The 11,076-nt window shown below is 40.4% G+C and overlaps 1 pseudogene; it reads left to right on the top strand.

Annotated features, from left to right (window-relative positions):
* Nucleotides 1-478: 478 nt before the first annotated feature.
* Nucleotides 479-949, top strand: LOC139004977 (jun dimerization protein 2 pseudogene; annotated as a pseudogene).
* The last annotated feature ends 10,127 nt before the right edge of the window (nucleotides 950-11,076 follow it).

Raw genomic sequence — 11,076 nt, 5'->3', positions numbered from 1 at the left:
AAATACCTCCCCCCCTCCCCCAAAGGCCTGGATCAGATGGCTTTACAAGTCAATTCTACTAAACATTAAAAATTTTCCTATATAATAAAATCCCAGCGACCCGAAATGGCAGACAACCCAAATGACCAGAGACCAGAACCACCATGGCCCCCCCCAGCAAGCAGTTAGGGGTGATCAGGCAGGCAGGACAGCAGTTAGGGGTGATCAGGTAGGCAGGCGAGTGGTTAGGAGCGATGAGGCAGGCAGGCAGAGCCCCGGGATCCATGTCTCGAAGAGGGAGACCTAGGTTGCCTGCCACAGCCTGCAGGAGGGATGTTCCGGGGCTGCAACGGGAGACGCTGGCAGTGGTGGACGCTGCAGGGTGGGGCTGGTGCCACTGCGGCTCCTGAGCAGGCATGGCGCCTGCAGCCTGGCCCAGGCCCTGGGGTCCCAGCTTCCGCAGTGGCTTCTGCAGGGCTGGTCTGCCACTTCTCCTGCTATGATGCCTGGACAGACCCCGGGCCCTTCCATGACTGTGGGCTCTCTTCCAGCGCTCGGCCCCCTGATCGGACTCTTCAGCTCGGCCCTGACTGCAGAGGAGCTGAAATACACTGACGTCCACAACATTGGGGCCATGATCGCCCCTTTGCACTTTCTGGAGGTGAAACTGGGCAAGAGGACTCAACCTGTGAAAAGTGAGCTAGATGAGGAAGAGGAGCGGAGGAAAAGGCTCTGGGAAAAGAACAAAGTGGTGGCAGCCCGCTGCCAGAACAAGAAGAACGAGCGGACGGAATGTCTGCAGCGGGAATCTGAGTGGCTGGAGCTCATGAATGCGGAGCTGAGGATCCAGATGGAGGAGATGAAACAGGAGTGGCAGCAGCTCATCCTGATGCTCAACCGGCATCGCCCCACCTGCATCGTCAGGACTGACAGTGTTAAGACCCCGACTCAGAAGGCAACCCACTGCTAGAGCAGCTGGAGAAGAAGTGACCATGGGCTGAGAGGAGGAAGAGGAGGCAGAAGAGACGAGGAGAAGGGGGAGGAGGAGGGTCCCAGAGCGCTCTTCCTTGCTGCATGAAAAACTCTTCAGTGAGGCTCAGCACAGCCAGCATCAGCCGGGCTTTTTTGTGGAACTCAGATCAGCCACACCAGGGGAAGAAACCCAGGTTGGTGAAACCCAGGACCAAGTGCTGAGACCAAAGTATTCCTGAGGAGGGCTGTTCTGCCTGAGGCCAGGCTTGCAGGAAGCAGGACAGAGGCTCTGGGCCGGAGAGATGTCCAACCAGGCAGCTGCGGGCACTTCCTCAGCCTCTCCGCCAGGGCACCCACCCAAAGGACCTCCGAGCAGCCAGGAAAAGCCATGAGTTGCAACCAGAATTAGGCTGAGTGTTGAACTCAGAGTGAAACTGCAATCTGCCTGCCCCCAGCCCTGACCATGACCCTGACCCTGATGCAAGGCTGAAGAAGGGCACAGTGCCAGGCCCTGCTGTGCCCACCCACCGTGGTCCAGCTCAGTCCTGCCCGCAGTGGCAGCCGGGGCCACCCTCACCGGCCCTGCTGGGGTTGCCGTGGGCACGAGGTACGAGCGCCCTTCCAAAGCACATACTCACTGAATGTTTACAGACTGGCTGTCCTGGCAGGGCTTTCAACTGCACATATTTTTTTATACTTTCTTTTTTAAAAACATTTTTTACAAAAAAAAGATTTTATACAAGCAATATATAAATGAATTTCTATAGTCACTCGATGTGATACAGTATAAATATGCTATAATTCGTTTGTTATGAACAGATATTCAGCAGTTATGACTGTTGCGTGTAACTTCTAAATACTGTAGTCTCTGGGTGTTGCGGGTGGCAGGGTCAGGGGTGCAGTGCATTTCCATCCTGGTAAACCCTTCATAGTACTCAGTTCTGTATCACTCAGTAAACATTACTCTTACTTAAAAAGAAAAAAAAAAAAAAAGAGGGAGGCCCAGGCTACCCGGCTGGTGGGGCTGCAGCGGGTGGGCAGGGCCTCCCTCTGCGGGGTGATCTATCTGGGGGCCCTGCCATCAATCACCCCACAGAGGGAGGCCCAGGCCAGCCAAGTGATCACACGCCACACCTGTCACCTGCAGAGGGAGGCAACTGGTGGCCAGGGAGGAGGGGAGCAGCTCTGCACAGATGGCAAGCAGTGACAGCGGCAGGGGAAGGGCCAGCTGCCAGCAGCTGGGGGAAGGAAAGCCGTGATAGGCCCTGATCTCAGGCCAGGCCTAGGGACCCTACCCGAGGGATCCTAGATTGCAAGAGGGTGCAGGCCAGGCTGAGGGACTCCAGCCTCCACCCTCCCCCGCCCCAAGTGCATAAATTTTCATGCCTCTAGTATATATATAATACCAATCCTTCTTACCCTCTTCTATAAAATAGAAGAAGGAACATGTCAGAACTTACTTTATGAGAGCAGCATCACCCTGATATAAAAGCCAAACTAAGATACCAAAAGAAAATGGAACTACAAGGCCATATGCCTGATGAACATAGATTGAAAATTGTTAACAAAATATTAGAAAAATTAATTCAAAGCACATAAAAAGGATCGTATACCATGTCATCCGTGGGATACAATAATGGTTCAATATATGCAAATCAAACAATGTTATACACTACATTAATAGAATTAAGAATCTCAATAGATACAGCAAAAACATTTGACTAAATTCAATAACTTTCATAATCAACAGACATATTAAACAATTAAACAAAATTAAAATCCCAGAAATAAACCCATGCATATCAACTGATCTTCAACAAGGGTGCCTAGAATACACAATTGGGAAAGGACAGACTCTTTAGTAAGTGGTGCTGGGAAAACTGAATGGCCAGAGGCAAAGGAATAACATTAGACTTTATTCTCTCACCATACACAAGAAACAACCCAAAATGGGTTAAAAACTTAAATGTAAAATTTAAAACCATTAAAATATTAGAAGAAATTATAGAGAAAAAGCTCCTTAACATTGGCCTATGGTATCTTCTTCAATTTTCTCACCACGTGTATTTAATTTTAAATTTAGCATAAAAGAATTTACTAGTAAAATTATTGACTCAGATTTTTCAAAGGTCTTTCTGAATATATAAAAAGTCTACTTTAGTAAAAGTAAAATAAAATGAATTATTTTGTTCAATTAAAAGTTATATTCAATATTAATAATGCATGATGAATAAATATTAGACAAAAATGGCTAAATGGAAGTTGAAATAATTCAAGATAAAAGTTTTTGAAGTGTGTGATGTAATCCTATATAATAAAAGCTTAATATGCAAATTGACCAAACAGCAGAACAACAGGTCACTATGACTTGCACTAACCACCAGGGGGCAGACACTCAATGCAGGATAGCGGTCGCCAACCTTTCGGATCTCATGAATCACCAGTTGTCCGTGGACCACCTGTTGGCGACCACTGACACAGGAGCTGCCCCCAGCCGGCAGGCCCCAGGCCAGCCAAGGTGGGTGCCAGTGGGGGTCCCCCAATCGTCCCACCGGTTGCCCTGCAGAGGGAGGCTACTGGCAGCAGCAGTGGGGGTTGGGCCAGTGAGCAGGCAGCGCCAGGCCGGCCAAGGTGGGTGCCAGTGGGGGCCCCCTGACTGCCCTGCCGGTCACCCCACAGATTGGCCCTGATCGCAGGCCTGGCCTAGGGATTCTACCCGTGCACTAATTTTATGCATAGAGCCTCTAGTGTGTGATATAAAAAAGCTCTAAGTGAATGTTAAAATCAAATTATAAGAGATACTAGTAAATATATTCGGCAGAATTTATATATAAATATCACAATATCAAATTTCACAAAGAATTTTAAGAAATAATAATTTAAAAAATCTATACATAGATTTGTCATGGAGGGACCCCAAATACAAAAAGCAAAGAAAAACAAAACATAAAACAAACTATACAGAGAGAGAAAAGTCTGAGTTCCTAAGAACAAAATTTAGACTGATAACTGCTATATTAGGAGCAACAACATGTTCTTTGACATGTGGATGAATGGGGCCACATGCTGACCTGACAAGCTCAGGAGAGGCCTGCATGGCAGTCTTGCAAACTTGGAGACCTAAAGTAACCACAAAGGATGGTCTGAAATTAAACTTTAACTAAAAGCAGTTACAGTGGGCAGTTACGTCCTAGGCCAGTATCTTCACTGACAAGGTCAACCTTTACCTTAACTGAGCTTATCTGTCTTTTTGCATCTAAGATAACATACCCTTGAAATGTCTGGGTAACTTGTGACTTCCCTTTATCTGGAGCCCCTGGGGCACAACCAAATGTGCTGGGCCCCAGGACAGATACTACATATTCCTTCATCATCATGTTAATTGTTCCTGCACCCACCTAAGTATGTGTCCATCATTTTACTTTTTATCCAATCCCAGGGGTTTCCCTGCTTTGCTTATCCCTCCTCCTTAATCTGTCACCAATGAATTTCATGTAACCCACCTATGTTCCTCCTTTGATTGCAATGTATAAATACAAATGTAACCCCGCCATTCTCCGGAGCACTATCTCAATTCGTTGAGGTTCTGCTTCCTGGCATATGTCAACAGTTTGGCTCAAATAAACTCACAAAAATTCTTTACAGGTTTCAATGTTTTTGTTTTTTTTTACGTTAACAGACATTAGATACCAGAACAACCTGATAAGGGTGCCTGAGATTGGGAAACTAATTAATAGTGAAATCTGTCAGCAAATATTTGTGATTTTCTTCAGTAATAATCAGTAACCAGGGACAAAGAAAACAGAAATTAAGATACACTCTTCATGAGAAAGGAAAAATACTAAGAAAAAAGGTTTCAAAAGAAAATTTTTAAATGGCTAATATACTAACATTTTTCAGTGAAAGTCATAATTTTGTTACTCAGTGTGACAGGAAATTGAAGTATATAAAATAATTATGAGTTGAAAATAAAGCTAGATATTTTTAAACATATACAATGCAAATACTTTGATATTTTTTAAGTTAATGAATTGCTCAACATTTAAAAAAATTCAGGTGATGTACACATTTTATGCCTAATCTCACAAATAATGCATGCCTTATATATTTCTAATACTCAATTTGAAAAGAAAATTTGAAATACAAAAATATTTTACTAATAATTAAAGACTAACATAACTTCAAACCAAATATATAAACATTAGAAATAAAACAGGTACATTTTTATGTATTCTTAAGTTTTAAAAATTCTATTTAAAATAAACACCGACTGTTTTAGTGCTTATTTATTTTTTATAGTGTTTAAATAATGTTGTAACATCATATTTTTGAAATCACAGTGAAAAGCTTAGTGGAAATAAAATTGTCAACATTACAAAATATTTTATTAAGTGAATTTTTAATACTGTAAGATTTTGTTATTGATAGCCTTTAGGATATTTTAAGTCTTTGAATCTTGAAAATATATTTAGCATTCAACATACATATTCATATATCTTTTAATAATATACTAATTTGAGTATTATTAACTCATTTTCATTAATCAACCTTATTGAATTGGATCATGTGGCTTGCATCATGTCAAATTTTATTCTCACACTTCCCTCAGAAAAGAAATAGCAGCTGCTCAGGATGTATTAATAATTCCTTGGGTAGGAGTTTAACAATCATATATGCAAAATATGTTTCAATATGTTTGTGCATATTGACTTGAAAAACTACTTGATTCAAATTTTCTATTCACAGTAATTGAATTACATGAATATAAAGATGATTACATACAACAGTACCAATTTTGATTAACGAAAGTATATCCAAACCAATAGGAGAAAGCCCATCTCATTTTACCTTCCAATAAATACCTCATTCTAAAGCTTTGTATGCCAATTACATTTAATAATAGTAAAATATTACAATGTGATAAAGAAGGCATGAATTATGAATTAGAATAAATAATCTTGGTTGTTTTTCCATCAAATTTCTACATTCTTGTGAAGATAAATGTCTTGATCTATATAATGCTTATTAATATGATTTTCTTTAACATTTATTTAACATATAATGTATCCTTATTTAATCAATTCAATAAATTTATTATGTGTTACTGGTATTAGAATCATCCCACCAGATCTTTCCTTCCTCTTTTTGGTCATAGTTTCTCAAGATAAAATGTACAAACATTGAACTTTTCTTTGGTGACTCTTCTGTTAGCCACACTTCTTTCACAATGCTATTAGAGTTAAGGAATGTTCTGGTCCAAACTAGATGGAAAAACAAAAACTTCTAAAAAGACACATATCTTTCTATTATAATATCTTCCATTATCTTCCCATTCTATGAAATTCCCATTAACATTAAAATGCACATAGCAAAAGGCAAGATGAAGTAGATACAAATAGTTCTTGCAATTCCAAGTTCATTAAAATTATTTGGAATATTAAATGTACTTATAATACATGTTTGGCATCTGTAGGTTCAGAATTCTGAAATATAAAGATAAATGTTATTTCACATCAGTTCCAGGAAACCTATAAAAAGTGAAATCAGCATTCTTTATTTTTATTTTTTAAATTCTACTGTGTTTTTGGCATTGTGGGGTTTTGTATTCTTTTTTAAACATGAAGCCATGTTGCTGGCTAATATTTATGTTAACTATATTGTTTGAATGCAGCTTAAAAGACTAAAAACACTCAAATTGCACCCCTCTGAAATACATGATATTAGAAAGAGCCAGCTAGTTTATGAGGTAGCAAATAGCAAGTAATGGTTATACAGGGGATTTTTTTTTTATAAATAACAAAATATATTGTATATAACATTATGTATGATGCAAACCTTAATCAAGTAGTCTTCATAATTATTAATTTGAAAAAGAAAACATAGGGATTGAAAAAAAAATGTAACTTTTTAAACATGCCCCAATTCTAATCAGTAACAAAATAGGAAAGTCTAAATGAATATTGTGATACAGTCATTCACATGTTTTTCTTAACTAAACTTAGAAATAATGCTAAAATAATCTCTATAATGCCCATTGCACATTATTAATCATTATTTTGTTCAGTTATAAAGTATATAGGGCATTGGTCACAAGAAATATCCAGAATAAGTATTGATTCTAGAGGCCAGGGATAAATATTATTTACTCAATCTACAACATACAATTAGCACAGACTATATATAATACTAGAGGCCCAGTGCATGAAATTTATGCACTGAGGGGGGGGGGGTGTCCCTCAGCCCAGCCTGCACCCTCTCCAATCTTGGACCCCTCGGGGGATATCTGACTGCCGATTTAGGCAGACATCCCTCTCACAATCTGGAACTGCTGGCTCCCAACCACTTGCCTGCTTGCCTGCCTGCCTGCCTGATTGCCCCTATCCGCTTCTGCCTGCCAGCCTGATCACCCCCTAACCACTCCCCTGCCAACTTGATCAACGCCTAACTGCGCCCCTGTTGGCCCAATTGCCCCCAATTGCCCTCCCCTGCAGGCCTGGTCGCCCCCAACTGCCCTCCCCTGCCAGCCTGATCACCCCTAACTGCTCTCCCCTGCTGGCCATCTTGTGGTGGCCATCATTTGACCACATGGCTGTGGCCATATTTGACCACATGGGGGCAGCCATCTTGTGCAAGGGTGTGATGGTCAATTTGCATATTACCTTTTTATTATATAGGATGCTTGTGTGAATTTAATACTGTGAAAATATGAATTATTTTTACAATGTTAAATTCCAGTGGCAGGTATAGTCTAAGTTGTTGAATATGTTATGTGCAAATAACAATGAACAAGAATAATTCCCATTTATATAAGTGTAATTGTGATATTGCAAGGTAGAGGAAAGAGAAATTATATTCCTAGATGGAGAAAATGAAGAGACAGCTTAATGAACTTAGATTTACTTGAGCTTTGGTGAAGTAGCTTTGCTTTTAAAAAATGTGCAAGAAAGCCCTGGCCCGTGTGGCTCAGTTGGTTGGAGCATTGTCCCATGCACCAAATGATTGCTGGTTTAATTCCTGGTCAGGGCATATACCTAGGTTTTGAGTTTGATATCGTATGGGGGCAAATATGGGAGGCAACTGATGTTTCTCTCATACATCTCTCTCTCTCTCTCTCTCTCTCTCTCTGTCTCTCTCTCTCTCCTCTCCTTCCTATGCCTCTCTCCAAAATCAGTAAAATATATAATTAGGTGAGGATTTTAAAAAATAATAAAATTTGTACAAGAGGGATTTTCTACAACTACCTTTATTATATTACTAAGGCCCAGTGCATGAATTCGTGCACGGGTGGGGTCCCTTGGCCTGACTGGTGATCGGGGCCAATTGGGGCCTGCTGGCCGGCCAAGAGGAGGGACCATGGGAGGTTGGCAGGCCATGGAGGTTGGCTGTGGGAGTGCACTGACCACCAGGGGGCAGCTCCTGTATTGAGCATCTGCCCCCTTGTGGTCAGTGCGCATCATAGCGACCGGTCAACCGGTTGTTCAGTTGCTTAGGTTTTTATATATAGATTTCATTTGAATACTCAAAACAATTTACTTATTTACTTATTAACCAAAGATATTTATTAGGACCTAGTCTTGTACCAGGCATAAATTCTTTATGGCTATGGATTGAGAAGTCAAAGCTGAAAATTTTAAGAACTGGCCTGAACATATCAATATATTTAAATAGCAAGTTATAATTAAATGTTTTAATATGTATGCCTAGATACTTCTTTTTTAATTTATTTTGCAAGTCAAACAAAATTATCCAAAAAAGCTGAAGTGCATGAATTATTTCACCCATCAGCTCTTTCTTGTAATGTACAAACTTATGTGTCCACAGCATATATATGAACATACTCTTTTAGTGACAACATTTATACAATTTCCTCTGTATTTCAATTATTATCAGAGTAAAATTAATCATTGGTTAACATAACATGTGATATTTTTCTCCAAAAAGTAATTATTTATTTATGTTTATTTTCAAGCTTCATAGTGATGATTATTAGTTTCCAGGGACTGCCATACAAATTATAACCAACATGGTGCCTTAAAATAGCAGAAATTTATTGTCTCACATTTCTGGAGGCAAGAATTCAGAAATCAAATTGTTAGCAGGGTCATGCACCCTCTGAAGGCTCTAGGGTACAAATGTGTTTTTGCCCCTTTTAGGCTTTTATTTGTTGTTAACAATCGTTAGTGTTCTTTGGTTTGTCAATGCTCACAACTCAACCCACTATCATTGTCAAAAATGATATAAATACATGTGACAAAAAGTTATAATGTCATGTAAAAGAACCAAAAATCACACTGAAATTTTTGCATATCCATTAGTATTTTACAACATATGTATATTTATGTTAATCTAATTATCATATGTTGAAAATTATTTTTTCTGAAGTAGCAAATTTATGGCAAATGTAAAGGTGTAATCAGCTGTATTGCCTTTCTATAGTTATATATATACTAGAGGCCTGGTGCATGAAATTCGTGCATGGGGGAGGGGTTCCTCAGCCCAACCTGCACCCTCTCCAATCCAGGAGCGGTCAGGGGATGTCCTACTGATGCTTTAGGCCCACTTCCCATGGTTCTCTGCTCTCTGTGGGGCCTAGCTGCTTTGCCCTGCTGTCCTCTGTCTGTGGGGCTTGGGGACTTTGCCACCACCACCACAGGAATGAAGCCGCCATGTGCAGCTGTTCGCTCTCTGCCTGGGAGGCATGGGGGCTTCACCACCGTCGTGGCAATGAAGCACCCATGCCCTGCTGTCTGCTCTCTGTCTCTTTCTGCCAGGCCTGTGGGCTTTGCCGCCACCGCCGCATGAACAGAGCTGCCACACTCTGCTGTCCACTCTCTGTCTGCTGGGCATGGGGGCTTCGTCATCACCGCTGCGCGAAGGAAGCCACCATGGGGGCACGCCCCCAGCTCAGCAGCCCTGTGTTGTGTCTGCAGCCCTCCCTTCCCCCATGGTCTGGGCACGGGATGCTGGTGTCATTGCCCTGGCGCCAGCATCCCACCCCTGGCATCTCGGCGCCTGAATATGCAAATTAACCCACCATCTTTGTTGGCTTAATTTGCATACTCACACCTGATTGGCTGGTGGGTGTCACAAAGGTACAGTCAATTTTCAACTTTCTCTTTTATTAGTGTAGATTTATTTATTTATTTATTTATTTTTTAAAATATATTTTATTGATTTTTTACAGAGAGAAAGGGAGAGAGATAGAGAGTCAGAAACATCGATGAGAGAGAAACATCGATCAGCTGCCTCCTGCACATCTCCCACTGGGGATGTGCCCGCAACCCAGGTACATGCCCTTGACCAGAATCGAACCCGGGACCCTTCAGTCCGCAGGCCGACGCTCTATCCATTGAGCCAAACAGGTTTTGGCAGTGTAGATTTATTTTAAGGCTATCTTGAGTACCCTCTTAGATGCTTTTTTAGATGCTTTACACACACACACACACAGTATTTTAATGCTATTTTTCACAACATTTCTGTAAAATATAATCAACTTTCTATAAGCTACTTAGAAATTGAATTTTGTATGAAATTTGTTTAATATTCTATATATGCAATTGATACTTGACTTTGTAAAAGCCACAGTGCATGGAAACTCAGTGATTATAAAAAGAGCATAATTTTCTATTTTATAAAAATAAACAGAGCAACACTTTGGCATATTTTTGGTGTCACAGTTTATCCCACATGTAAGCTGTTACCAGCAGCCTAAAGGAAAAATTAAGGAACAGTGAGTGGAGAAAATTAGTTTTTTAAAGATAGGTATTTTAATGAAAAGAGATCATCTCTTTACTGAGCATTTTGTTGCAAACGGAGCAGTTTACAAAATAAACCTTATCAAAACATAATTCACTGGGGTCATTCAATCATACTAATGGTGGCATTATAAAAAAAGATTCTCCCTTGAAATTTTGAAAGTTATCATAAAGTACAATTATAGATAAGTGGGATAGTTTTTCACCAAGTCTCAATTCCACGAAGAGAAAATGCAAAACCTCTTCTTGACATATATATCAGAAGAAGATTTTGGAACAAAACATTTCCTCTCTGAATGTATTATTACAATACTGGCACAGCAAAGGACAAATATGCTTCTGTAAGATAAAGTGTTTTATTGTCAATCTT

The sequence above is a fragment of the Myotis yumanensis genome, unplaced genomic scaffold (genome assembly GCF_028538775.1).
Source record: "Myotis yumanensis isolate MYYU_CA2020_CCGP unplaced genomic scaffold, mMyoYum1.0.hap1 SCAF_3, whole genome shotgun sequence".
NCBI classification, from domain to species: domain Eukaryota; kingdom Metazoa; phylum Chordata; class Mammalia; order Chiroptera; family Vespertilionidae; genus Myotis; species Myotis yumanensis.
Note: the sequence above shows the minus strand (reverse complement) of the source record. Positions and strands in the feature narration are given on the sequence as shown.